The 24381-nt window shown below is 44.3% G+C and overlaps 31 non-coding genes across 31 annotated transcripts; all 31 read left to right on the forward strand.

Annotated features, from left to right (window-relative positions):
* Nucleotides 1-744: 744 nt before the first annotated feature.
* Nucleotides 745-826, forward strand: TRNAS-CGA (transfer RNA serine (anticodon CGA)). Its single transcript has one exon. It is a non-coding gene; the product is annotated as a tRNA-Ser (tRNA).
* A 540-nt stretch (nt 827-1366) lies between these two features.
* Nucleotides 1367-1448, forward strand: TRNAS-CGA (transfer RNA serine (anticodon CGA)). The gene has a single exon. It is a non-coding gene; the product is annotated as a tRNA-Ser (tRNA).
* Nucleotides 1449-1974: 526 nt separating this feature from the next.
* TRNAS-CGA (transfer RNA serine (anticodon CGA)) lies at nt 1975-2055 on the forward strand. The gene has a single exon. It is a non-coding gene; the product is annotated as a tRNA-Ser (tRNA).
* Nucleotides 2056-2595: 540 nt separating this feature from the next.
* Nucleotides 2596-2677, forward strand: TRNAS-UGA (transfer RNA serine (anticodon UGA)). Its single transcript has one exon. It is a non-coding gene; the product is annotated as a tRNA-Ser (tRNA).
* A 1166-nt stretch (nt 2678-3843) lies between these two features.
* TRNAS-CGA (transfer RNA serine (anticodon CGA)) lies at nt 3844-3925 on the forward strand. Its single transcript has one exon. It is a non-coding gene; the product is annotated as a tRNA-Ser (tRNA).
* Nucleotides 3926-5719: 1794 nt separating this feature from the next.
* Nucleotides 5720-5801, forward strand: TRNAS-UGA (transfer RNA serine (anticodon UGA)). Its single transcript has one exon. It is a non-coding gene; the product is annotated as a tRNA-Ser (tRNA).
* A 527-nt stretch (nt 5802-6328) lies between these two features.
* On the forward strand, nt 6329-6409 carry TRNAS-CGA (transfer RNA serine (anticodon CGA)). The gene has a single exon. It is a non-coding gene; the product is annotated as a tRNA-Ser (tRNA).
* A 1146-nt stretch (nt 6410-7555) lies between these two features.
* On the forward strand, nt 7556-7637 carry TRNAS-UGA (transfer RNA serine (anticodon UGA)). Its single transcript has one exon. It is a non-coding gene; the product is annotated as a tRNA-Ser (tRNA).
* A 544-nt stretch (nt 7638-8181) lies between these two features.
* Nucleotides 8182-8263, forward strand: TRNAS-CGA (transfer RNA serine (anticodon CGA)). The gene has a single exon. It is a non-coding gene; the product is annotated as a tRNA-Ser (tRNA).
* A 542-nt stretch (nt 8264-8805) lies between these two features.
* On the forward strand, nt 8806-8887 carry TRNAS-UGA (transfer RNA serine (anticodon UGA)). Its single transcript has one exon. It is a non-coding gene; the product is annotated as a tRNA-Ser (tRNA).
* Nucleotides 8888-9429: 542 nt separating this feature from the next.
* TRNAS-CGA (transfer RNA serine (anticodon CGA)) lies at nt 9430-9511 on the forward strand. Its single transcript has one exon. It is a non-coding gene; the product is annotated as a tRNA-Ser (tRNA).
* Nucleotides 9512-10673: 1162 nt separating this feature from the next.
* On the forward strand, nt 10674-10755 carry TRNAS-CGA (transfer RNA serine (anticodon CGA)). Its single transcript has one exon. It is a non-coding gene; the product is annotated as a tRNA-Ser (tRNA).
* Nucleotides 10756-11294: 539 nt separating this feature from the next.
* Nucleotides 11295-11376, forward strand: TRNAS-CGA (transfer RNA serine (anticodon CGA)). The gene has a single exon. It is a non-coding gene; the product is annotated as a tRNA-Ser (tRNA).
* A 1147-nt stretch (nt 11377-12523) lies between these two features.
* Nucleotides 12524-12605, forward strand: TRNAL-UAA (transfer RNA leucine (anticodon UAA)). Its single transcript has one exon. It is a non-coding gene; the product is annotated as a tRNA-Leu (tRNA).
* A 533-nt stretch (nt 12606-13138) lies between these two features.
* TRNAS-CGA (transfer RNA serine (anticodon CGA)) lies at nt 13139-13220 on the forward strand. Its single transcript has one exon. It is a non-coding gene; the product is annotated as a tRNA-Ser (tRNA).
* A 542-nt stretch (nt 13221-13762) lies between these two features.
* Nucleotides 13763-13844, forward strand: TRNAL-CAA (transfer RNA leucine (anticodon CAA)). The gene has a single exon. It is a non-coding gene; the product is annotated as a tRNA-Leu (tRNA).
* Nucleotides 13845-14385: 541 nt separating this feature from the next.
* On the forward strand, nt 14386-14467 carry TRNAS-AGA (transfer RNA serine (anticodon AGA)). Its single transcript has one exon. It is a non-coding gene; the product is annotated as a tRNA-Ser (tRNA).
* Nucleotides 14468-15010: 543 nt separating this feature from the next.
* On the forward strand, nt 15011-15092 carry TRNAS-CGA (transfer RNA serine (anticodon CGA)). Its single transcript has one exon. It is a non-coding gene; the product is annotated as a tRNA-Ser (tRNA).
* Nucleotides 15093-15635: 543 nt separating this feature from the next.
* TRNAS-UGA (transfer RNA serine (anticodon UGA)) lies at nt 15636-15714 on the forward strand. The gene has a single exon. It is a non-coding gene; the product is annotated as a tRNA-Ser (tRNA).
* A 528-nt stretch (nt 15715-16242) lies between these two features.
* TRNAS-CGA (transfer RNA serine (anticodon CGA)) lies at nt 16243-16323 on the forward strand. The gene has a single exon. It is a non-coding gene; the product is annotated as a tRNA-Ser (tRNA).
* Nucleotides 16324-16849: 526 nt separating this feature from the next.
* On the forward strand, nt 16850-16930 carry TRNAS-CGA (transfer RNA serine (anticodon CGA)). Its single transcript has one exon. It is a non-coding gene; the product is annotated as a tRNA-Ser (tRNA).
* A 540-nt stretch (nt 16931-17470) lies between these two features.
* On the forward strand, nt 17471-17552 carry TRNAS-UGA (transfer RNA serine (anticodon UGA)). Its single transcript has one exon. It is a non-coding gene; the product is annotated as a tRNA-Ser (tRNA).
* A 544-nt stretch (nt 17553-18096) lies between these two features.
* TRNAS-CGA (transfer RNA serine (anticodon CGA)) lies at nt 18097-18178 on the forward strand. Its single transcript has one exon. It is a non-coding gene; the product is annotated as a tRNA-Ser (tRNA).
* A 1147-nt stretch (nt 18179-19325) lies between these two features.
* Nucleotides 19326-19407, forward strand: TRNAS-UGA (transfer RNA serine (anticodon UGA)). Its single transcript has one exon. It is a non-coding gene; the product is annotated as a tRNA-Ser (tRNA).
* A 543-nt stretch (nt 19408-19950) lies between these two features.
* On the forward strand, nt 19951-20032 carry TRNAL-CAA (transfer RNA leucine (anticodon CAA)). The gene has a single exon. It is a non-coding gene; the product is annotated as a tRNA-Leu (tRNA).
* Nucleotides 20033-20575: 543 nt separating this feature from the next.
* TRNAS-CGA (transfer RNA serine (anticodon CGA)) lies at nt 20576-20657 on the forward strand. The gene has a single exon. It is a non-coding gene; the product is annotated as a tRNA-Ser (tRNA).
* Nucleotides 20658-21820: 1163 nt separating this feature from the next.
* On the forward strand, nt 21821-21902 carry TRNAS-CGA (transfer RNA serine (anticodon CGA)). Its single transcript has one exon. It is a non-coding gene; the product is annotated as a tRNA-Ser (tRNA).
* A 541-nt stretch (nt 21903-22443) lies between these two features.
* Nucleotides 22444-22525, forward strand: TRNAS-UGA (transfer RNA serine (anticodon UGA)). Its single transcript has one exon. It is a non-coding gene; the product is annotated as a tRNA-Ser (tRNA).
* Nucleotides 22526-23052: 527 nt separating this feature from the next.
* On the forward strand, nt 23053-23133 carry TRNAS-CGA (transfer RNA serine (anticodon CGA)). The gene has a single exon. It is a non-coding gene; the product is annotated as a tRNA-Ser (tRNA).
* A 526-nt stretch (nt 23134-23659) lies between these two features.
* On the forward strand, nt 23660-23740 carry TRNAS-CGA (transfer RNA serine (anticodon CGA)). The gene has a single exon. It is a non-coding gene; the product is annotated as a tRNA-Ser (tRNA).
* A 539-nt stretch (nt 23741-24279) lies between these two features.
* TRNAS-UGA (transfer RNA serine (anticodon UGA)) lies at nt 24280-24361 on the forward strand. The gene has a single exon. It is a non-coding gene; the product is annotated as a tRNA-Ser (tRNA).
* Nucleotides 24362-24381: the final 20 nt, after the last annotated feature.

Genomic DNA, 24381 nt, shown 5'->3' on the forward strand with positions numbered 1-24381 from the left:
TATTAATTGTATGAAAGCAAGCGAAATAAGTGAGGGCAACAGAGTACTGCTGGTACCTGCCCCTTCCTTCGGTTACTTTATTTTTTAGGTCTCGGTCTGACGTGAGCAGCAAATGGCTGATATACGACAACAGTGACATCATACTCATGGAGCTTCGAAATCCAATGGGGTTTCCGTGCGCAGGTTCGAATCCTGCTTGCAGCGACGTCCGATTTTGCATGAACACCATTTGGTTTTTAAGGAAATTTTCACTTCTCGTTAGTCAATCCTCATCAAGTCACAGAGTTAAACAGCAAAAATTCAAACTAAATGTAAACATTAAGACAATTTCAACACTCAGGAAGTGTTTAAGAGAGCAGGTGGTTTGGAAGGGTTCGTAGTCTGGACCTGTCCTGCCTGATCTTGACGAGTCACAAAAAGAGTAATTTTTTTATGTAGCGTGTCTTGTTTAGGCATTTGGACTCTTTCTGAGTACTCTTAAGTGCCCATTCCCAGCGCCGTAATATAGGGAAAAGAGGGTAGGAATGTGCAGTGATTAATTACCGCTCATCTGTGCCCTGTCACTCACTTTGAGTGATACGTGTTGCTATTTTTATTAATTGTATGAAAGCATGCGAAATAAGTGAGGGCAACAGGGCACTGCTGGTTCCTGCCCCGTCCTTTTGTTACTTTATTTTTTAGGTCTCGGCCTGATGTGAGCAGCGCATGGCTCATATACGACAACAGTGACATCATACTCATGGAGCTGCGATGGACGAGTGGTTAAGGCGTTGGACTCGAAATTCAATGGGGTTTCCCTGCGCAGGTTCGCGTCCTGCTTGCAGCATCGGGCGATTTTGCATGAACACCATTTGGTTTGTTAAGGAAATGTTCACTTCTTGTTACGCAATCCTCATCAAGTCACAGAATTAAACAGCAAAAACTCAAACTAAATGTAAACATTAAGACAATTTCAACACTCCGGAAGTGTTTTAGAGAGCAGGTGGTTCGAATGGTTCGTAGTCTGGACCTGTCCTGCTTGATCTTGACGAGTCACGAAAAGAGTAATTTTTTTATGTAGAGTTTCTTGTTTAGGCTTTTGGACTCTTTCTGAGTACACTTAAGGGCCCGGTCCCAGCGCCGTAATATAGGGAAAAGAGGGTAGAAATGCGCAGTGATTGATTACTGCTCATCTGTGCCCTGTCACTCACTTTGAGTGATACGTGTTGCTATTTTTATTAATTGTATGAAAGCAAGCGAAATAAGTGAGGGCAACAGAGTACTGCTGGTACCTGCCCCTTCCTTCGGTTACTTTATTTTTTAGGTCTCGGTCTGACGTGAGCAGCGAATGGCTGATATACGACAACAGTGACTTCATACTCATGAAGCTGCGATGGCCGAGTGGTTAAGGCGTTGGACTCGAAATCCAATGGGGTTTCCCTGCGCAGGTTCGAATCCTGCTTGCAGCGACGTCCGATTTTGCATGAACACCATTTGGTTTGTCAAGGAAATTTTCACTTCTCGTTAGTCAATCCTCATCAAGTCACAGAGTTAAACAGCAAAAAATCAAACTAAATGTAAACATTAAGACAATTTCAACACTCAGGAAGTGTTTAAGAGAGCAGGTGGTTTGGAAGGGTTCGTAGTCTGGACCTGTCCTGCCTGATCTTGACGAGTCACAAAAAGAGTAATTTTTTTATGTAGCGTGTCTTGTTTAGGCATTTGGACTCTTTCTGAGTACTCTTAAGTGCCCATTCCCAGCGCCGTAATATAGGGAAAAGAGGGTAGGAATGTGCAGTGATTAATTACCGCTCATCTGTGCCCTGTCACTCACTTTGAGTGATACGTGTTGCTATTTTTATTAATTGTATGAAAGCATGCGAAATAAGTGAGGGCAACAGGGCACTGCTGGTACCTGCCCCGTCGTTCCGTTGCTCTATTTTTTAGGTCTCGGTCTGACGTGAGCAGTGCATAGCTCGTATACGACAACATGGAGCTGCGATGGCCGAGTGGTTAAGGCGTTGGACTCGAAATCAATGGGGTTTCCCTGCACAGGTCCGAATCCTGCTTGCAGCCTCGTGCGATTTTGCATGAACACCATTTGGTTTGATAAGGAAATGTTCACTTCTCATTAAGCAATCCTCATCAAGTAACAGAGTTAAACAGCAAAAACTCAAACTAAATGTAAACATTAAGACAATTTCAACACTCAGGAAGTGTTTTAGAGAGCAGGTGGCTCGGAAGGGTTCGTAGTCTGGACCTGTCCTGCCTGATCTTGACGAGTCACGAAAAGAGTAATTTTTTTATGTAGCGTGTCTTGTTTAGGCTTTTGGACTCTTTCTGAGTACACTTAAGGGCCCATTCCAGAGCCGTAATATAGGGAAAAGAGGGCAGAAATGTGCAGTGATTGATTACTGCTCATCTGTGCCCTGTCACTCACTTTGAGTGATGCGTGTTGCTATTTTTATTGATTGTATGAAAGCATGCGAAATAAGTGAGGGAGACAGGGCACTGCTGGTACGTGCCCTGTCCTTCCGTTACTTTAATTTGTACGTCTCGGCCTGATGTGAGCAGCGCATGGCTCGTATACGACAACAGTGACATTATACTCACGCAGCTGCGATGGCCGAGTGGTTAAGGCGTTGGACTTGAAATCCAATGGGGTTTCCCCGCGTAGGTTCGAATCCTGCTTGCAGCGTCATGAGTTTTTGCAGGAACACCATATGGTTTAGTTAAGGAAATGTTCACTTCTCGTTATGCAATCCTCATCAAGTCACAGAATTAAACAGCAAAAACTCAAACTAAATGTAAACATTAAGACAATTTCAACACTCCGGAAGTGTTTTAGAGAGCAGGTGGTTCGAAGGGTTCGTAGTCTGGACCTGTCCTGCTTGATCTTGACGAGTCACGAAAAGAGTCATTTTTTTATGTAGAGTTTCTTGTTTAGGCTTTTGGACTCTTTCTGAGTACACTTAAGGGCCCGGTCCCAGCGCCGTAATATAGGGAAAAGAGGGTAGAAATGCGCAGTGATTGATTACTGCTAATCTGTGCCCTGTCACTCACTTTGAGTGATGCGTGTTGCTATTTTTATTAATTGTATGAAAGCATGCGAAATAAGTGAGGGAGACAGGGCACTGCTGGTACATGCCCCGTCCTTCCGTTACTTTAATTTTTAGGTCTCGGCCTGACATGAGCAGCGCATGGCTCGTATACGACAACAGTGACATCATACACATGCAGCTGTGATGGCCGAGTGGGTAAAGTGTTGGACTAGAAATCCAATGGGGTTTCACCGCGTTGGTTCGAATCCTGCTTGCAGTGTCATGAGATTTTGCATTAGCACCATTTGGTTTAGTTAAGTAAATGTTCACTTCTCGTTATGCAGTCCTCTTCAAGTCACAGAGTTAAACGGCAAAAACTCAAACTAGATGTAAACATTGAGACAATTTCTACACCCAGGAAGTGTTTTACAGAGCAGGTGGCTCGGAAGGGTTCGTAGTCTGGACCTGTTTGCCTGATCTAGACAAATCACGAAAAGAGTAATATTTTTTCATGAAGCGTGCCTTGGTTAGGCTTTTGGACTTTTTCTGAGTACACTTAAGGGCCCGTTGCCACCGCCGTAATAGAGGGAAAAGAAGGTATAAATGCACAGTGAATGATTACCGCTCATCTGTGCCCTGTCACTCACTTTGAGTGATACGTGTTGCTATTTTTATTAATTGTATGAAAGCATGTGAAATAAGTGAGGGCAACAGGGCACTGCTGGTTCCTGCCCCGTCCTTTTGTTACTTTATTTTTTAGGTCTCGGCCTGACGTGAGCAGCGCATGGCTCATATACGACAACAGTGACGTCATACTAATGGAGCTGCGATGGCCGAGTGGTTAAGGCGTTGGACTCGAAATTCAGTGGGGTTTCCCTGCGCAGGTTCGCATCCTGCTTGCAGCATCGGGCGATTTTGCATGAACACCATTTGGTTCGTTAAGGAAATGTTCACTTCTCGTTACGCAATCCTCATTAAGTCACAGAATTAAACAGCAAAAACTCAAACTAAATGTAAACATTAAGACAATTTCAACCCTCCGGAAGTGTTTTAGAGAGCAGGTGGTTTAAAGGGTTCGTAGTCTGGACCTGTCCTGCTTGATCTTGACGAGTCACGAAAAGAGTCATTTTTTTATGTAGAGTGTCTTGTTTAGGCTTTTGGACTCTTTCTGAGTACACTTAAGGGCCCGGTCCCAGCGCTGTAATATAGGGAAAAGAGGGTAGAAATGCACAGTGATTGATTACTGCTCATCTGTGCCCTGTCACTCACTTTGAGTGATGCGTGTTGCTATTTTTATTAATTGTATGAAAGCATGCGAAATAAGTGAGGGAGACAGGGCACTGCTGGTACATGCCCCGTCCTTCCGTTACTTTAATTTTTAGGTCTCGGCCTGACATGAGCAGCGCATGGCTCGTATACCACAACAGTGACATCATACACATGCAGCTGCAATGGCCGAGTGGGTAAGGTGTTGGACTAGAAATCCAATGGGGTTTCACCGCATTGGTTCGAATCCTGCTTGCAGTGTCATGAGATTTTGCATGAACACCATTTGGTTTAGTTAAGTAAATGTTCACTTCTCGTTATGCAATCCTCATCAAGTCACAGAATTAAACAGCAAAAACTCAAACTAAATGTAAACATTAAGACAATTTCAACCCTCCGGAAGTGTTTTAGAGAGCAGGTGGTTTAAAGGGTTCGTAGTCTGGACCTGTCCTGCTTGATCTTGACGAGTCACGAAAAGAGTCATTTTTTTATGTAGAGTGTCTTGTTTAGGCTTTTGGACTCTTTCTGAGTACACTTAAGGGCCCGGTCCCAGCGCTGTAATATAGGGAAAAGAGGGTAGAAATGCGCAGTGATTGATTACTGCTCATCTGTGCCCTGTCACTCACTTTGAGGGATACGTGTTGCTATTTTTATTAATTGTATGAAAGCAAGCGAAATAAGTGAGGGCAACAGAGCACTGCTGGTACCTGCCCCTTCCTTTGGTTACTTTATTTTTTAGGTCTCGGTCTGACGTGAGCAGCGAATGGCTCATATACGACAACAGTGACATCATACTCATGGAGCTGCGATGGGCGAGTGGTTAAGGCGTTGGACTCGAAATACAATGGTGTTTACCTGCGCAGTTTTGAATCCTGCTTGCAGCTACGTACAATTTTGCATGAACACAATTTGGTTTGTTAAGGAAATTTTCACTTCTCGTTAGTCAATCCTCATCAAGTCACAGAGTTAAACAGCAATAATTCAAACTAAATGTAAACATTAAGACAATTTCAACACTCAGGAAGTGTTTTAGAGAGCAGGTGGTTCAGAAGGGTTCGTAGTCTGGACCTGTCCTGCCTGATCTTGACGAGTCACAAAAAGAGTAATTTTTTCATGTAGCGTGTCTTGTTTAGGCTTTTGGACTCTTTCTGAGTACTCTTAAGGGCCCATTCCCAGCGCCGTAATATAGGGAAAAGAGGGTAGAAATGTGCAGTGATTGATTACCGCTCATCTGTGCCCTGTCACTCACTTTGAGTGATGCGTGTTGCTATGTTGCTATTTTTATTAATTGTATCAAAGCATGCGAAATAAGTGAGGGCAACAGGGCACTGCTGGTACCTGCCCCGTCCTTCCGTTGCTTTATTTTTTAGGTCTCGGTCTGACTTGAGCAGCGCATGGCTCGTATACGACAACAGTGACATCATTTTCATGGAGCTGCGACGGCCGAGTGGTTAAGGCGTTGGACCTGAAATCCAATGGGGTTTCCCTGCGCAGGTTCGAATCCTGCTTGCAGCATCGTGAGATTTTGCATGAATGCCATTTGGTTTAGTTAAGTAAATGTTCACTTCTTGTTATGCAATCCTCATCAAGTCACGGAGTTAAACGGCAAAAACAAAAACTAGATGTAAATATTGAGACAATTTCCACACCCAGGAAGTGTTTTAGAGAGCAGGTGGCTCGGAAGGGATCGTAGTCTGGACCTGTCGTGCTTGATCTTGACGAGTCACGAAAAGAGTCATTTTTTTATGTAGAGTGTCTTGTTTAGGCTTTTGGACTCTTTCTGAGTACACTTAAGGGCCCAGTCCCAGCGCCGTAATACAGGGAAAAGAGGGCAGAAATGTGCAGTGATTGATTACCGCTCATCTGTGCCCTTTCACTCACTTTGAGTGATGCGTGTTGCTATTTTTATTAATTGTATGAAAGCAAGCGAAATAAGTGAGGGCAACAGAGCACTGCTGGTACCTGCCCCTTCGTTCGGTTACTTTATTTTTTAGGTCTCGGTCTGACGTGAGCAGCGAATGGCTCGTATACGACAACATGGAGCTGCAATGGCCGAGTGGTTAAGGCGTTGGACTCGAAATCAATGGGGTTTCCCTGCGCAGGTCCGAATCCTGCTTGCAGCCTCGTGCGATTTTGCATGAACACCATTTGGTTTGATAAGGAAATGTTCACTTCTCGTTACTCAATCCTCATCAAGTAACAGAGTTAAACAGCAAAAACTCAAACTAAATGTAAACTTTAAGACAATTTCAACACTCAGGAAGTGTTTTAGAGAGCAGGTGGCTCGGAAGGGTTCGTAGTCTGGACCTGTCCTGCCTGATCTTGACGAGTCACAAAAAGAGTAATTTTTTTATGTAGCGTGTCTTGTTTAGGCATTTGGACTCTTTCTGAGTACTCTTAGGTGCCCATTCCCAGCGCCGTAATATAGGGAAAAGAGGGTAGGAATGTGCAGTGATTGATTACCGCTCATCTGTGCCCTGTCACTCACTTTGAGTGATACGTGTTGCTATTTTTATTAATTGTATGAAAGCATGCAAAATAAGTGAGGGCAACAGGGCACTGCTGGTACCTGCCCCGTCCTTCCGTTGCTCTATTTTTTAGGTCTCGGTCTGATGTGAGCAGTGCATAGCTCGTATACGACAATATGGAGCTGCGATGGCTGAGCGGTTAAGGCGTTGGACTCGAAATCAATGGGGTTTCCCTGCACAGGTCCGAATCCTGCTTGCAGCCTCGTGCGATTTTGCATGAACACCATTTGGTTTGATAAGGAAATGTTCACTTCTCGTTACGCAATCCTCATCAAGTAACAGAGTTAAACAGCAAAAACTCAAACTAAATGTAAACATTAAGACAATTTCAACACTCAGGAAGTGTTTTAGAGAGCAGGTGGCTCGGAAGGGTTCGTAGTCTGGACCTGTCCTGCCTGATCTTGACGAGTCACGAAAAGAGTATTTTTTTATGTAGCGTGTCTTGTTTAGGCTTTTGGACTCTTTCTGAGTACACTTAAGGGCCCATTCCAGAGCCGTAATATAGGGAAAAGAGGGCAGAAATGTGCAGTGATTGATTACTGCTCATCTGTGCCCTGTCACTCACTTTGAGTGATGCGTGTTGCTATTTTTATTGATTGTATGAAAGCACGCGAAATAAGTGAGGGAGACAGGGCACTGCTGGTACGTGCCCTGTCCTTCCGTTACTTTAATTTGTAGGTCTCGGCCTGATGTGAGCAGCGCATGGCTCGTATATGACAACAGTGACATCATACTCACGCAGCTACGATGGCCGAGTGGTTAAGGCGTTGGACTTGAAATCCAATGGTGTTTCCCCACGTAGGTTCGAATCCTGCTTGCAGCGTCATGAAATTTTGCATGAACACCATTTGGTTTAGTTAAGTAAATGTTCACTTCTCGTTATGCAATCCTCATCAAGTCACAGAGTTAAACGGCAAAAACTCAAACTAGATGTAAACTTTGAGACAATTTCTACACCCAGGAAGTATTTTAGAGAGCAGGTGGCTAGGAAGGGTTTGTAGTCTGGACCTGTCCTGCCTGATCTAGACAATTCAGGAAAAGAGTAATTTTTTTTTATGAAGCGTGTCTTGTTTAGGCTTTTGGACTTTTTCTGAGTACACTTAAGGGCCCGTTGCCACCGCCGTAATAGAGGGAAAAGAGGGTAGAAATGCACAGTGAATGATTACCGCTCATCTGTGCCCTGTCACTCGCTTTGAGTGATACGTGTTGCTATTTTTATTAATTGTATGAAAGCATGTGAAATAAGTGAGGGCAACAGGGCACTGCTGGTTCCTGCCCTGTCCTTATGTTACTTTATTTTTTAGGTCTTGGCCTGACGTGAGCAGCGCATGGCTCATATACGACAACAGTGACATCATTCTCATGGAGCTGTGATGGCTGAGTGGTTAAGGCGTTGGAATCGAATTCCAATGGGGTTTCCCTGCGCAGGTTTGAATCCTGCTTGCAGTGACGTATGATTTTGCATGAACACCATTTGGTTTGTTAAGGAAATTTTCACTTCTCGTTAGTCAATCCTCATCAAGTCACAGAGTTAAACAGCAAAAATTCAAACTAAATGTAAACATTAAGACAATTTCAACACTCAGGAAGTGTTTAAGAGAGCAGGTGGTTTGGAAGGGTTCGTAGTCTGGACCTGTCCTGCCTGATCTTGACGAGTCACAAAAAGAGTAATTTTTTTATGTAGCGTGTCTTGTTTAGGCATTTGGACTCTTTCTGAGTACTCTTAAGTGCCCGTTCCCAGCGCCGTAATATAGGGAAAAGAGGGTAGGAATGTGCAGTGATTGATTACTGCTCATCTTTGCCCTGTCACTCACTTTGAGTGATGCGTGTTGCTATTTTTTATTAATTGTATCAAAGCATGCGAAATAAGTGAGGGCAACAGGGCACTGCTGGTACGTGCCCCGTCCTTCCGTTACTTTAATTTTTAGGTCTCGGCCTGATGTGAGCAGCGCATGGCTCGTATACGACAACAACGACGTCATACTCACGCAGCTGCGATGGCCGAGTGGTTAAGGCGTTGGACTTGAAATCCAATGGGGTTTCCCCGCGTAGGTTCCAATCCTGCTTGCAGCGTCATGAGATTTTGCATGATTCCCATTTGCTTTAGTTAAGTAAATGTTCACTTCTCGTTATGCAATCCTCATCAATTCACAGAGTTAAACGGCAAAAACTCAAACTAGATGTAAACATTGTGACAATTTCTACACCCAGGAAGTGTTTCAGAGAGCAGGTGGCTAGGAATGGTTCGTAGTCTGGACCTGTCCTGCTTGATCTTGACGAGTCATGAAAAGAGTCATTTTTTTATGTAGAGTGTCTTGTTTAGGCTTTTGGACTCTTTCTGAGTACACTTAAGGGCCCGGTCCCAGCGCTGTAATATAGGGAAAAGAGGGTAGAAATGCGCAGTGATTGATTACTGCTCATCTGTGCCCTGTCACTCACTTTGAGGGATACGTGTTGCTATTTTTATTAATTGTATGAAAGCAAGCGAAATAAGTGAGGGCAACAGAGCACTGCTGGTACCTGCCCCTTCCTTTGGTTACTTTATTTTTTAGGTCTCGGTCTGACGTGAGCAGCGAATGGCTCATATACGACAACAGTGACATAATACTCATGGAGCTGCGATGGCCGAGTGGTTAAGGCGTTGGACTCGAAATACAATGGTGTTTCCCTGCGCAGTTTCTAATCCTGCTTGCAGCGACGTACAATTTTGCTTGAACACAATTTGGTTTGTTAAGGAAATTTTCACTTCTCGTTAGTCAATCCTCATCAAGTCACAGAGTTAAACAGCAATAATTTAAACTAAATGTAAACATTAAGACAATTTCAACACTCAGGAAGTGTTTTAGAGAGCAGGTGGTTCAGAAGGGTTCGTAGTCTGGACCCGTCCTGCCTGATATTGACGAGTCACAAAAAGAGTAATTTTTTCATGTAGCGTGTCTTGTTTAGGCTTTTGGACTCTTTCTGAGTACTCTTAAGGGCCCATTCCCAGCTCCGTAATATAGGGAAAAGAGGGTAGAAATGTGCAGTGATTGATTACCGCTCATCTGTGCCCTGTCACTCACTTTGAGTGATGCGTGTTGCTATTTTTATTAATTGTATCAAAGCATGCGAAATAAGTGAGGGCAACAGGGCACTGCTGGTACCTGCCCCGTCCTTCCGTTGCTTTATTTTTTAGGTCTCGGTCTGACTTGAGCAGCGCATGGCACGTATACGACAACAGTGACATCATTTTCATGGAGCTGCGACGGCCGAGAGGTTAAGGCGTTCGACTCGAAATCAATGGGATTTCCCTGCACAGGTCCGAATCCTGCTTGCAGCCTCGTGCGATTTTGCATGAACACCATTTGGTTTGATAAGGAAATGTTCACTTCTCGTTACGTAATCCTCATCAAGTAACAGAGTTAAACAGCAAAAACTCAAACTAAATGTAAACATTAAGACAATTTCAACACTCAGGAAGTGTTTTAGAGAGCAGGTGGCTCGGAAGGGTTCGTAGTCTGGACCTGTCCTGCCTGATCTTGACGAGTCACGAAAAGAGTAATTTTTTTATGTAGCGTGTCTTGTTTAGGCTTTTGGACTCTTTCTGAGTACACTTAAGGGCCCATTCCAGAGCCGTAATATAGGGAAAAGAGGGCAGAAATGTGCAGTGATTGATTACTGCTCATCTGTGCCCTGTCACTCACTTTGAGTGATGCGTGTTGCTATTTTTATTGATTGTATGAAAGCATGCGAAATAAGTGAGGGAGACAGGGCACTGCTGGTACGTGCCCTGTCCTTCCGTTACTTTAATTTGTAGGTCTCGGCCTGATGTGAGCAGCGCATGGCTCGTATACGACAACAGTGACATTATACTCACGCAGCTGTGATGGCCGAGTGGTTAAGGCGTTGGACTCGAAATTCAATGGGGTTTCCCTGCACAGGTTCGCATCCTGCTTGCAGCATCGGGCGATATAGCATGAACACAATTTCGTTAGTTAAGGAAATGTTCACTTCTCGTTATGCATTCCTTATCAAGTCACAGAATTAAACAGCAAAAACTCAAACTAAATGTAAACATTAAGACAATTTCAACACTCCGGAAGTGTTTTAGAGAGCAGGTGGTTCGAAGGGTTAGTAGTCTGGACCTGTCCTGCTTGATCTTGACGAGTCACGAAAAGAGTAATTTATTTATGTAGAGTGTCTTGTTTAGGCTTTTGGACTCTTTCTGAGTACACTTAAGGGCCCGGTCCCAGCGCCGTAATATGGGAAAAGAGGGTAGAAATGCGCAGTGATTGATTGCTGCTCATCTGTGCCCTGTCACTTACTTTGAGTGATACGTGTTGCTATTTTTATTAATTGTATGAAAGCAAGCGAAATAAGTGAGGGCAACAGAGCACTGCTGGTACCTGCCCCTTCCTTCGGTTACTTTAATTTTTAGGTCTCGGTCTGACGTGAGCAGCGAATGGCTCATATACGACAACAGTGACATCATACTCATGGAGCTGCGATGGGCGAGTGGTTAAGGTGTTGGACTCGAAATCCAATGGGGTTTCCCTGCGCAGGTTCGAATCCTGCTTGCAGCGACGTCCGATTTTGCATGAACACCATTTGGTTTGTTAAGGAAATTTTCACTTCTCGTTAGTCAATCCTCATCAAGTCACAGAGTTAAACAGCAAAAATTCAAACTAAATGTAAACATTAAGACAATTTCAACACTCAGGAAGTGTTTAAGAGAGCAGGTGGTTTGGAAGGGTTCGTAGTCTGGACCTGTCCTGCCTGATCTTGACGAGTCACAAAAAGAGTAATTTTTTTATGTAGCGTGTCTTGTTTAGGCATTTGGACTCTTTCTGAGTACTCTTAAGTGCCCATTCCCAGCGCCGTAATATAGGGAAAAGAGGGTAGGAATGTGCAGTGATTGATTACCGCTCATCTGTGCCCTGTCACTCACTTTGAGTGATACGTGTTGCTATTTTTATTAATTGTATGAAAGCATGCGAAATAAGTGAGGGCAACAGGGCACTGCTGGTACCTGCCCCGTCCTTCCGTTGCTCTATTTTTTAGGTCTCGGTCTGACGTGAGCAGTGCATAGCTCGTATACGACAACATGGAGCTGCGATGGCCGAGTGGTTAAGGCGTTCGACTCGAAATCAATGGGATTTCCCTGCACAGGTCCGAATCCTGCTTGCAGCCTCGTGCGATTTTGCATGAACACCATTTGGTTTGATAAGGAAATGTTCACTTCTCGTTACGTAATCCTCATCAAGTAACAGAGTTAAACAGCAAAAACTCAAACTAAATGTAAACATTAAGACAATTTCAACACTCAGGAAGTGTTTTAGAGAGCAGGTGGCTCGGAAGGGTTCGTAGTCTGGACCTGTCCTGCCTGATCTTGACGAGTCACGAAAAGAGTAATTTTTTTATGTAGCGTGTCTTGTTTAGGCTTTTGGACTCTTTCTGAGTACACTTAAGGGCCCATTCCAGAGCCGTAATATAGGGAAAAGAGGGCAGAAATGTGCAGTGATTGATTACTGCTCATCTGTGCCCTGTCACTCACTTTGAGTGATGCGTGTTGCTATTTTTATTGATTGTATGAAAGCATGCGAAATAAGTGAGGGAGACAGGGCACTGCTGGTACGTGCCCTGTCCTTCCGTTACTTTAATTTGTAGGTCTCGGCCTGATGTGAGCAGCGCATGGCTCGTATATGACAACAGTGACATCATACTCACGCAGCTGTGATGGCCGAGTGGTTAAGGCGTTGGACTTAAAATCCAATGGGGTTTCCCCGCGTAGGTACGAATCCTGCTTGCAGCGTCATGAAATTTTGCATGAACACCATTTGGTTTAGTTAAGTAAATGTTCACTTCTCGTTATGCAATCCTCATCAAGTCACTGAGTTAAACGGCAAAAACTCAAACTAGATGTAAACTTTGAGACAATTTCTACACCCAGGAAGTGTTTTAGAGCGCAGGTGGCTAGGAAGGGTTTGTAGTCTGGACCTGTCCTGCCTGATCTAGACAATTCAGGAAAAGAGTAATTTTTTTTTATGAAGCGTGTCTTGTTTAGGCTTTTGGACTTTTTCTGAGTACACTTAAGGGCCCGTTGCCACCGCCGTAATAGAGGGAAAAGAGGGTAGAAATGCACAGTGAATGATTACCGCTCATCTGTGCCCTGTCACTCACTTTGAGTGATACGTGTTGCTATTTTTATTAATTGTATGAAAGCATGTGAAATAAGTGAGGGCAACAGGGCACTGCTGGTTCCTGCCCCGTCCTTATGTTACTTTATTTTTTAGGTCTTGGCCTGACGTGAGCAGCGCATGGCTCATATACGACAACAGTGACATCATTGTGATGGCTGAGTGGTTAAGGCGTTGGAATCGAAATCCAATGGGGTTTCCCTGCGCAGGTTCGAATCCTGCTTGCAGCGACGTATGATTTTGCATGAACACCATTTGGTTTGTTAAGGAAATTTTCACTTCTCGTTAGTCAATCCTCATCAAGTCACAGAGTTAAACAGCAAAAATTCAAACTAAATGTAAACATTAAGACAATTTCAACACTCAGGAAGTGTTTAAGAGAGCAGGTGGTTTGGAAGGGTTCGTAGTTTGGACCTGTCCTGCCTGATCTTGACGAGTCACAAAAAGAGTAATTTTTTTATGTAGCGTGTCTTGTTTAGGCATTTGGACTCTTTCTGAGTACTCTTAAGTGCCCATTCCCAGCGCCGTAATATAGGGAAAAGAGGGTAGGAATGTGCAGTGATTGATTACTGCTCATCTGTGCCCTGTCACTCACTTTGAATGATGCGTGTTGCTATTTTTATTAATTGTATCAAAGCATGCGAAATAAGTGAGGGCAACAGGGCACTGCTGGTACCTGCCCCGTCCTGCTGTTACTTTAGTTTTTTAGGTCTCGGTCTGACGTGAGCAGCGCATGGCTCATATACGACAACAGTGACATTATACTCGTGGAGCTGCGATGGGCGAGTGGTTAAGGCGTTGGACTCAAAATCCAATGGGGTTTCCCTGCGCAGGTTCGAATCCTGCTTGCAGCGACCCGTGATTTTGCATGAACACCATTTGGTTTGTTAAGGAAATGTTCACTTCTCGTTAGTCAATCCTCATCAAGTCACAGAGTTAAACAGCAATAATTCAAACTAAATGTAAACATTAAGACAATTTCAACACTCAGGAAGTGTTTTAGAGAGCAGGTGGTTCAGAAGGGTTCGTAGTCTGGACCTGTCCTGCCTGATCTTGACGAGTCACATAAAGAGTAATTTTTTCATGTAGCGTGTCTTGTTTAGGCTTTTGGACTCTTTCTGAGTACTCTTAAGGGCCCATTCCCAGCGCCTTAATATAGGGAAAAGAGGGTAGAAATGTGCAGTGACTGATTACCGCTCATCTGTGCCCTGTCACTCACTTTGAGTGATGCGTGTTGCTATTTTTATTAATTGTATGAAAGCATGCGAAATAAGTGAGGGAGACAGGGCACTGCTGGTACATGCCCCGTCCTTCCGTTACTTTAATTTTTAGGTCTCGGCCTGACATGAGCAGCGCATGGCTCGTATACGACAACAGTGACATCATACACATGCAGCTGCGATGGCCGAGTGGGTAAGGTGTTGGACTAGAAATCCAATGGGGTTTCACCGCGTTGGTTCGAATCCTGCTTGCAGTGTCATGAGATTTTGCATTAGCACCATTTGGTTTAGTTAAGTAAATGTTCACTTCTCGTTATGCAGTCCTCTTCAAGTCACAGAGTTAAACGGCAAAAACTCAAACTAGATGTAAACATTGAGACAATTTCTACACTCAGGAAGTGTTTTACAGAGCAGGTGGCTCGGAAGGGTTCGTAGTCTGGACCTGTTTGCCTGATCTAGACAAATCACGAAAAGAGTAATATTTTTTCATGAAGCGTGTCTTGGTTAGGCTTTTGGACTTTTTCTGAGTACACTTAAGGGCCCGTTGCCACCGCCGTAATAGAGGGAAAAGAAGGTATAAATGCACAGTAAATGATTACCGCTCATCTGTGCCCTGTCACTCACTTTGAGTGATACGTGTTGCTATTTTTATTAATTGTATGAAAGCATGTGAAATAAGTGAGGGCAACAGGGCACTGCTGGTTCCTGCCCCGTCCTTTTGTTACTTTATTTTTTAGGTCTCGGCCTGACGTGAGCAGCGCATGGCTCATATACGACAGCAGTGACGTCATACTCATGGAGCTGCGATGGCCGAGTGGTTAAGGCGTTGGACTCGAAATTCAATGGGGTTTCCCTGCGCAGGTTCGCATCCTGCTTGCAGCATCGGGCGATTTTGCATGAACACCATTTGGTTCGTTAAGGAAATGTTCACTTCTCGTTACGCAATCCTCATCAAGTCACAGAATTAAACAGCAAATACTCAAACTAAATGAAAACATTAAGACAATTTCAACACTCCGGAAGTGTTTTAGAGAGCAGGTGGGTTAAAGGGTTCGTAGTCTGGACCTGTCCTGCTTGATCTTGATGAGTCACGAAAAGAGTCATTTTTTTATGTAGAGTGTCTTGTTTAGGCTTTTGGACTCTTTCTGAGTACACTTAAGGGCCCGGTCCCAGCGCTGTAATATAGGGAAAAGAGGGTAGAAATGCGCAGTGATTGATTACTGCTCATCTGTGCCCTGTCACTCACTTTGAGTGATGCGTGTTGCTATTTTTATTAATTGTATCAAAGCATGCGAAATAAGTGAGGACAACAGGGCACTGCTGGTACCTGCCCCGTCCTTCCGTTGCTTTATTTTTTAGGTCTCGGTCTGACTTGAGCAGCGCATGGCTCGTATACGACAACAGTGACATCATTTTCATGGACCTGAGACGGCCGAGTGGTTAAGGCGTTGGACCTGAAATCCAATGGGGTTTCCCTGCGCAGGTTCGAATCCTGCTTGCAGCATCGTGAGATTTTGCATGAATGCCATTTGGTTTAGTTAAGTAAATGTTCACTTCTTGTTATGCAATCCTCATCAAGTCACGGAGTTAAACGGCAAAAACAAAAACTAGATGTAAATATTGAGACAATTTCCACACCCAGGAAGTGTTTTAGAGAGCAGGTGGCTCGGAAGGGTTCGTAGTCTGGACCTGTCCTGCTTGATCTTGACGAGTCACGAAAAGAGTCATTTTTTTTATGTAGAGTGTCTTGTTTAGGCTTTTGGACTCTTTCTGAGTACACTTAAGGGCCCAGTCCCAGCGCCGTAATACAGGGAAAAGAGGGCAGAAATGTGCAGTGATTGATTACCGCTCATCTGTGCCCTTTCACTCACTTTGAGTGATGCTTGTTGCTATTTTTATTAATTGTATGAAAGCAAGCGAAATAAGTGAGGGCAACCGAGCACTGCTGGTACCTGCCCCTTCGTTCGGTTACTTTATTTTTTAGGTCTCGGTCTGACGTGAGCAGCGAATGGCTCGTATACGACAACATGGAGCTGCAATGGCCGAGTGGTTAAGGCGTTGGACTCGAAATCAATGGGGTTTCCCTACGCAGGTCCGAATCCTGCTTGCAGCCTCGTGCGATTTTGCATGAACACCATTTGGTTTGATAAGGAAATGTTCACTTCTCGTTACTCAATCCTCATCAAGTAACAGAGTTAAACAGCAAAAACTCAAACTAAATGTAAACTTTAAGACAATTTCAACACTCAGGAAGTGTTTTAGAGAGCAGGTGGCTCGGAAGGGTTCGTAGTCTGGACCTGTCCTGCCTGATCTTGACGAGTCACAAAAAGAGTAATTTTTTTATGTAGCGTGTCTTGTTTAGGCATTTGGACTCTTTCTGAGTACTCTTAAGTGCCCATTCCCAGCGCCGTAATATAGGGAAAAGAGGGTAGGAATGTGCAGTGATTGATTACCGCTCATCTGTGCCCTGTCACTCACTTTGAGTGATACGTGTTGCTATTTTTATTAATTGTATGAAAGCATGCGAAATAAGTGAGGGCAACAGGGCACTGCTGGTACCTGCCCCGTCCTTCCGTTGCTCTATTTTTTAGGTCTCGGTCTGATGTGAGCAGTGCATAGCTCGTATACGACAACATGGAGCTGCGATGGCCGAGTGGTTAAGGCGTTGGACTCGAAATCAATGGGGTTTCCCTGCACAGGTCCGAATCCTGCTTGCAGCCTCGTGCGATTTTGCATGAACACCTTTTGGTTTGATAAGGAAATGTTCACTTCTCGTTACGCAATCCTCATCAAGTAACAGAGTTAAACAGCAAAAACTCAAACTAAATGTAAACATTAAGACAATTTCAACACTCAGGAAGTGTTTTAGAGAGCAGGTGGCTCGGAAGGGTTCGTAGTCTGGACCTGTCCTGCCTGATCTTGACGAGTCACGAAAAGAGTAATTTTTTTAAGTAGCGTGTCTTGTTTAGGCTTTTGGACTCTTTCTGAGTACACTTAAGGGCCCATTCCAGAGCCGTAATATAGGGAAAAGAGGGCAGAAATGTGCAGTGATTGATTACTGCTCATCTGTGCCCTGTCACTCACTTTGAGTGATGCGTGTTGCTATTTTTATTGATTGTATGAAAGCATGCGAAATAAGTGAGGGAGACAGGGCACTGCTGGTACGTGCCCTGTCCTTCCGTTACTTTAATTTGTAGGTCTCGGCCTGATGTGAGCAGCGCATGGCTCGTATACGACAACAGTGACATCATGCTCACGCAGCTGCGATGGCTGAGTGGTTAAGGCGTTGGACTTGAAATCCAATGGGGTTTCCCCGCGTAGGTTCGAATCCTGCCTGCAGCGTCATGAAATTTTGCATGAACACCATTTGGTTTAGTTAAGTAAATGTTCACTTCTCGTTATGCAATCCTCATCAAGTCACAGAGTTAAACGGCAAAAACTCAAACTAGATGTAAACTTTGAGACAATTTCTACACCCAGGAAGTGTTTTAGAGAGCAGGTGGCTAGGAAGGGTGTGTAGTCTGGACCTGTCCTGCCTGATCTAGACAATTCAGGAAAAGAGTAATTTTTTTTTATGAAGCGTGTCTTGTTTCGGCTTTTGGACTTTTTCTGAGTACACTTAAGGGCCCGTTGCCACCGCCGTAATAGAGGGAAAAGAGGGTAGAAATGCACAGTGAATGATTACCGCTCATCTGTGCCCTGTCACTCACTTTGAGTGATACGTGTTGCTATTTTTATTAATTGTATGAAAGCATGTGAAATAAGTGAGGGCAACAGGGCACTGCTGGTTCCTGCCCCGTCCTTATGTTACTTTATTTTTTAGGTCTCGGTCTGACGTGAGCAGCGAATGGCTCATATACGACAACAGTGACATCATACTCATGGAGCTGCGATGGCCGAGTGGTTAAGGCGTTGGACTCGAAATCCAATGGGGTTTCCCTGCACAGGTTCGAATCCTGCTTGCAGCGACATATGATTTTGCATGAACACCATTTGGTTTGTTAAGGAAATTTTCACTTCTCGTTAGTCAATCCTCATCAAGTCACAGAGTTAAACAGCAAAAGTTCAAACTAAATGTAAACATTAAGACAATTTCAACACTCAGGAAGTGTTTAAGAGAGCAGGTGGTTTGGAAGGGTTCGTCGTCTGGACCTGTCCTGCCTGATCTTGACGAGTCACAAAAAAAGTAATTTTTTTATGTAGCGTGTCTTGTTTAGGCATTTGGACTCTTTCTGAGTACTCTTAAGTGCCCATTCCCAGCGCCGTAATATAGGGAAAAGAGGGTAGGAATGTGCAGTGATTGATTACCGCTCATCTGTGCCCTGTCACTCACTTTGAGTGATACGTGTTGCTATTTTTATTAATTGTATGAAAGCATGCGAAATAAGTGAGGGCAACAGGGCACTGCTGGTACCTGCCCCGTCCTTCCGTTGCTCTATTTTTTAGGTCTCGGTCTGACGTGAGCAGTGCATAGCTCGTATACGACAACATGGAGCTGCGATGGCCGAGTGGTTAAGGCTTTGGACTCGAAATCAATGGGGTTTCCCTGCACAGGTCCGAATCCTGCTTGCAGCCTCGTGCAATTTTGCATGAACACCATCTGGTTTGATAAGGAAATGTTCACTTCTCGTTACGCAATCCTCATCAAGTAACAGAGTTAAACTGCAAAAACTCAAACTAAATGTAAACATTAAGACAATTTCAACACTCAGGAAGTGTTTTAGAGAGCAGGTGGCTCGGAAGGGTTCGTAGTCTAGACCTGTCCTGCCTGATCTTGACGAGTCACGAAAAGAGTAATTTTTTTATGTAGCGTGTCTTGTATAGGCTTTTGGACTCTTTCTGAGTACACTTAAGGGCCCATTCCAGAGCCGTAATATAGGGAAAAGAGGGCAGAAATGTGCAGTGATTGATTACTGCTCATCTGTGCCCTGTCACTCACTTTGAGTGATGCGTGTTGCTATTTTTATTAATTGTATGAAAGCATGCGAAATAAGTGAGGGAGACAGGGCACTGCTGGTACGTGCCCCGTCCTTCCGTTACTTTAATTTTTAGGTTTCGGCCTGATGTGAGCAGCGCATGGCTCGTATACAACAACAGTGATGTCATTTTCACACAGCTGCGATGGCAGAGTGGTTAAGGCGTTGGGCTTGAAATCCAATGGGGTTTCCCTGCGTAGGTTTGAATCCTGCTTGCAGCGTCATGAGATTTTGCATGAACACCATTTGGTTTAGTTAAGTAAATTTTCACTTCTCGTTATGCAGTCCTCATCAAGTCACAGAGTTAAACGGCAAAAACTCAAACTAGATGTAAACATTGAGACAATTTCTACTCCCAGGAAGTGTTTCAGAGAGCAGGTGGCTAGGAATGGTTTGTAGTCTGGACCTGTCCTGCCTGATCTAGACAAGTCAGGAAAAGAGTAATTTTTTTTATGAAGCGTGTCTTGTTTAGGCTTTTGGACTTTTTCTGAGTACACTTAAGGGCCCGTTGCCACCGCCGTAATAGAGGGAAAAGAGGGTAGAAATGCACAGTGAATGATTACCGCTCATCTGTGCCCTGTCACTCACTTTGAGTGATACGTGTTGGTATTTTTATTAATTGTATGAAAGCATGTGAAATAAGTGAGGGCAACAGGGCACTGCTGGTTCCTGCCCCGTCCTTTTGTTACTTTATTTTTTAGGTCTCGGCCTGATGTGAGCAGCACATGGCTCATATACGACAACAGTGACATCATACTCATGGAGCTGCGATGGACGAGTGGTTAAGGCGTTGGACACAAAATTCAATGGGGTTTCCCTGCGCAGGTTCGCATCCTGCTTGCAGCATCGGGTGATTTTGCATGAACACCAAATGGTTTAGTTAAGGAAATGTTCACTTCTCGTTATGCAGTCCTCTTCAAGTCACAGAGTTAAACGGCAAAAACTCAAACTAGATGTAAACATTGAGACAATTTCTACACCCAGGAAGTGTTTTACAGAGCAGGTGGCTCGGAAGGGTTCGTAGTCTGGACCTGTTTGCCTGATCTAGACAAATCACGAAAAGAGTAATATTTTTTCATGAAGCGTGCCTTGGTTAGGCTTTTGGACTTTTTCTGAGTACACTTAAGGGCCCGTTGCCACCGCCGTAATAGAGGGAAAAGAAGGTATAAATGCACAGTGAATGATTACCGCTCATCTGTGCCCTGTCACTCACTTTGAGTGATACGTGTTGCTATTTTTATTAATTGTATGAAAGCATGTGAAATAAGTGAGGGCAACAGGGCACTGCTGGTTCCTGCCCCGTCCTTTTGTTACTTTATTTTTTAGGTCTCGGCCTGACGTGAGCAGCGCATGGCTCATATACGACAACAGTGATGTCATACTCATGGAGCTGCGATGGCCGAGTGGTTAAGGCCTAGGACTCGAAATTCAATGGGGTTTCCCTGCGCAGGTTCGCATCCTGCTTGCAGCATTGGGCGATTTTGCATGAACACCATTTGGTTCGTAAAGGAAATGTTCACTTCTCGTTACGCAATCCTCATTAAGTCACAGAATTAAACAGCAAAAACTCAAACTAAATGTAAACATTAAGACAATTTCAACCCTCCGGAAGTGTTTTAGAGAGCAGGTGGTTTAAAGGGTTCGTAGTCTGGACCTGTCCTGCTTGATCTTGACGAGTCACGAAAAGAGTCATTTTTTTATGTAGAGTGTCTTGTTTAGGCTTTTGGACTCTTTCTGAGTACACTTAAGGGCCCGGTCCCAGCGCTGTAATATAGGGAAAAGAGGGTAGAAATGCACAGTGATTGATTACTGCTCATCTGTGCCCTGTCACTCACTTTGAGTGATGCGTGTTGCTATTTTTATTAATTGTATGAAAGCATGCGAAATAAGTGAGGGAGACAGGGCACTGCTGGTACATGCCCCGTCCTTCCGTTACTTTAATTTTTAGGTCTCGGCCTGACATGAGCAGCGCATGGCTCGTATACGACAACAGTGACATCATACACATGCAGCTGCAATGGCCGAGTGGGTAAGGTGTTGGACTAGAAATCAAATGGGGTTTCACCGCATTGGTTCGAATCCTGCTTGCAGTGTCATGAGATTTTGCATGAACACCATTTGGTTTAGTTAAGTAAATGTTCACTTCTCGTTATGCAATCCTCATCAAGTCACAGAATTAAACAGCAAATACTCAAACTAAATGTAAACATTAAGACAATTTCAACCCTCCGGAAGTGTTTTAGAGAGCAGGTGGTTTAAAGGGTTCGTAGTCTGGACCTGTCCTGCTTGATCTTGACGAGTCACGAAAAGAGTCATTTTTTTATGTAGAGTGTCTTGTTTAGGCTTTTGGACTGTTTCTGAGTACACTTAAGGGCCCGGTCCCAGCGCTGTAATATAGGGAAAAGAGGGTAGAAATGCGCAGTGATTGATTACTGCTCATCTGTGCCCTGTCACTCACTTTGAGGGATACGTGTTGCTATTTTTATTAATTGTGTGAAAGCAAGCGAAATAAGTGAGGGCAACAGAGCACTGCTGGTACCTGCCCCTTCCTTTGGTTACTTTATTTTTTAGGTCTCGGTCTGACGTGAGCAGCGAATGGCTCATATACGACAACAGTGACATCATACTCATGGAGCTGCGATGGCCGAGTGGTTAAGGCGTTGGACTCGAAATACAATGGTGTTTCCCTGCGCAGTTTCAAATCCTGCTTGCAGCGACGTACGATTTTGCATGAACACAATTTGGTTTGTTAAGGAAATTTTCACTTCTCGTTAGTCAATCCTCATCAAGTCACAGAGTTAAACAGCAATAATTCAAACTAAATGTAAACATTAAGACAATTTCAACACTCAGGAAGTGTTTTAGAGAGCAGGTGGTTCAGAAGGGTTCGTAGTCTGGACCTGTCCTGCCTGATCTTGACGAGTCACAAAAAGAGTAATTTTTTCATGTAGCGTGTCTTGTTTAGGCTTTTGGACTCTTTATGAGTACTCTTAAGGGCCCATTCCCAGCGCCGTAATATAGGGAAAAGAGGGTAGAAATGTGCAGTGATTGATTACCGCTCATCTGTGCCCTGTCACTCACTTTGAGTGATGCGTGTTGCTATTTTTATTAATTGTATCAAAGCATGCGAAATAAGTGAGGGCAACAGGGCACTGCTGGTACCTGCCCCGTCCTTCCGTTGCTTTATTTTTTAGGTCTCGGTCTGACTTGAGCAACGCATGGCTCGTATACGACAACAGTGACATCATTTTCATGGCGCTGCGACGGCCGAGTGGTTAAGGCGTTGGACCTGAAATCCAATGGGGTTTCCCTGCGCAGGTTCGAATCCTGCTTGCAGCATCGTGAGCTTTTGCATGAATGCCATTTGGTTTAGTTAAGTAAATGTTCACCTCTTGTTATGCAATCCTCATCAAGTCACGGAGTTAAACGGCAAAAACAAAAACTAGATGTAAATATTGAGACAATTTCCACACCCAGGAAGTGTTTTAGAGAGCAGGTGGCTCGGAAGGGATCGTAGTCTGGACCTGTCCTGCTTGATCTTGACGAGTCACGAAAAGAGTCATTTTTTTATGTAGAGTGTCTTGTTTAGGCTTTTGGACTCTTTCTGAGTACACTTAAGGGCCCAGTCCCAGCGCCGAAATACAGGGAAAAGAGGGCAGAAATGTGCAGTGATTGATTACCGCTCATCTGTGCCCTTTCACTCACTTTGAGTGATGCGTGTTGCTATTTTTATTAATTGTATGAAAGCAAGCGAAATAAGTGAGGGCAACAGAGCACTGCTGGTACCTGCCCCTTCGTTCGGTTACTTTATTTTTTAGGTCTCGGTCTGACGTGAGCAGCGAATGGCTCGTATACGACAACATGGAGCTGCAATGGCCGAGTGGTTAAGGCGTTGGACTCGAAATCAATGGGGTTTCCCTGCGCAGGTCCGAATCCTGCTTGCAGCCTCGTGCGATTTTGCATGAACACCATTTGGTTTGATAAGGAAATGTTCACTTCTCGTTACTCAATCCTCATCAAGTAACAGAGTTAAACAGCAAAAACTCAAACTAAATGTAAACTTTAAGACAATTTCAACACTCAGGAAGTGTTTTAGAGAGCAGGTGGCTCGGAAGGGTTCGTAGTCTGGACCTGTCCTGCCTGATCTTGACGAGTCACAAAAAGAGTAATTTTTTTATGTAGCGTGTCTTGTTTAGGCATTTGGACTCTTTCTGAGTACTCTTAGGTGCCCATTCCCAGCGCCGTAATATAGGGAAAAGAGGGTAGGAATGTGCAGTGATTGATTACCGCTCATCTGTGCCCTGTCACTCACTTTGAGTGATACGTGTTGCTATTTTTATTAATTGTATGAAAGCATGCAAAATAAGTGAGGGCAACAGGGCACTGCTGGTACCTGCCCCGTCCTTCCGTTGCTCTATTTTTTAGGTCTCGGTCTGATGTGAGCAGTGCATAGCTCGTATACGACAATATGGAGCTGCGATGGCCGAGTGGTTAAGGCGTTGGACTCGAAATCAATGGGGTTTCCCTGCACAGGTCCGAATCCTGCTTGCAGCCTCGTGGGATTTTGCATGAACACCATTTGGTTTGATAAGGAAATGTTCACTTCTCGTTACGCAATCCTCATCAAGTAACAGAGTTAAACAGCAAAAACTCAAACTAAATGTAAACATTAAGACAATTTCAACACTCAGGAAGTGTTTTAGAGAGCAGGTGGCTCGGAAGGGTTCGTAGTCCGGACCTGTCCTGCCTGATCTTGACGAGTCACGAAAAGAGTATTTTTTTATGTAGCGTGTCTTGTTTAGGCTTTTGGACTCTTTCTGAGTACACTTAAGGGCCCATTCCAGAGCCGTAATATAGGGAAAAGAGGGCAGAAATGTGCAGTGATTGATTACTGCTCATCTGTGCCCTGTCACTCACTTTGAGTGATGCGTGTTGCTATTTTTATTGATTGTATGAAAGCACGCGAAATAAGTGAGGGAGACAGGGCACTGCTGGTACGTGCCCTGTCCTTCCGTTACTTTAATTTGTAGGTCTCGGCCTGATGTGAGCAGCGCATGGCTCGTATACGACAACAGTGACATCATACTCACGCAGCTGCGATGGCCGAGTGGTTAAGGCGTTGGACTTGAAATCCAATGGTGTTTCCCCACGTAGGTTCGAATCCTGCTTGCAGCGTCATGAAATTTTGCATGAAC

This window comes from Lissotriton helveticus, chromosome 11, assembly GCF_964261635.1.
Source record: "Lissotriton helveticus chromosome 11, aLisHel1.1, whole genome shotgun sequence".
Lineage (NCBI taxonomy): Eukaryota > Metazoa > Chordata > Amphibia > Caudata > Salamandridae > Lissotriton > Lissotriton helveticus.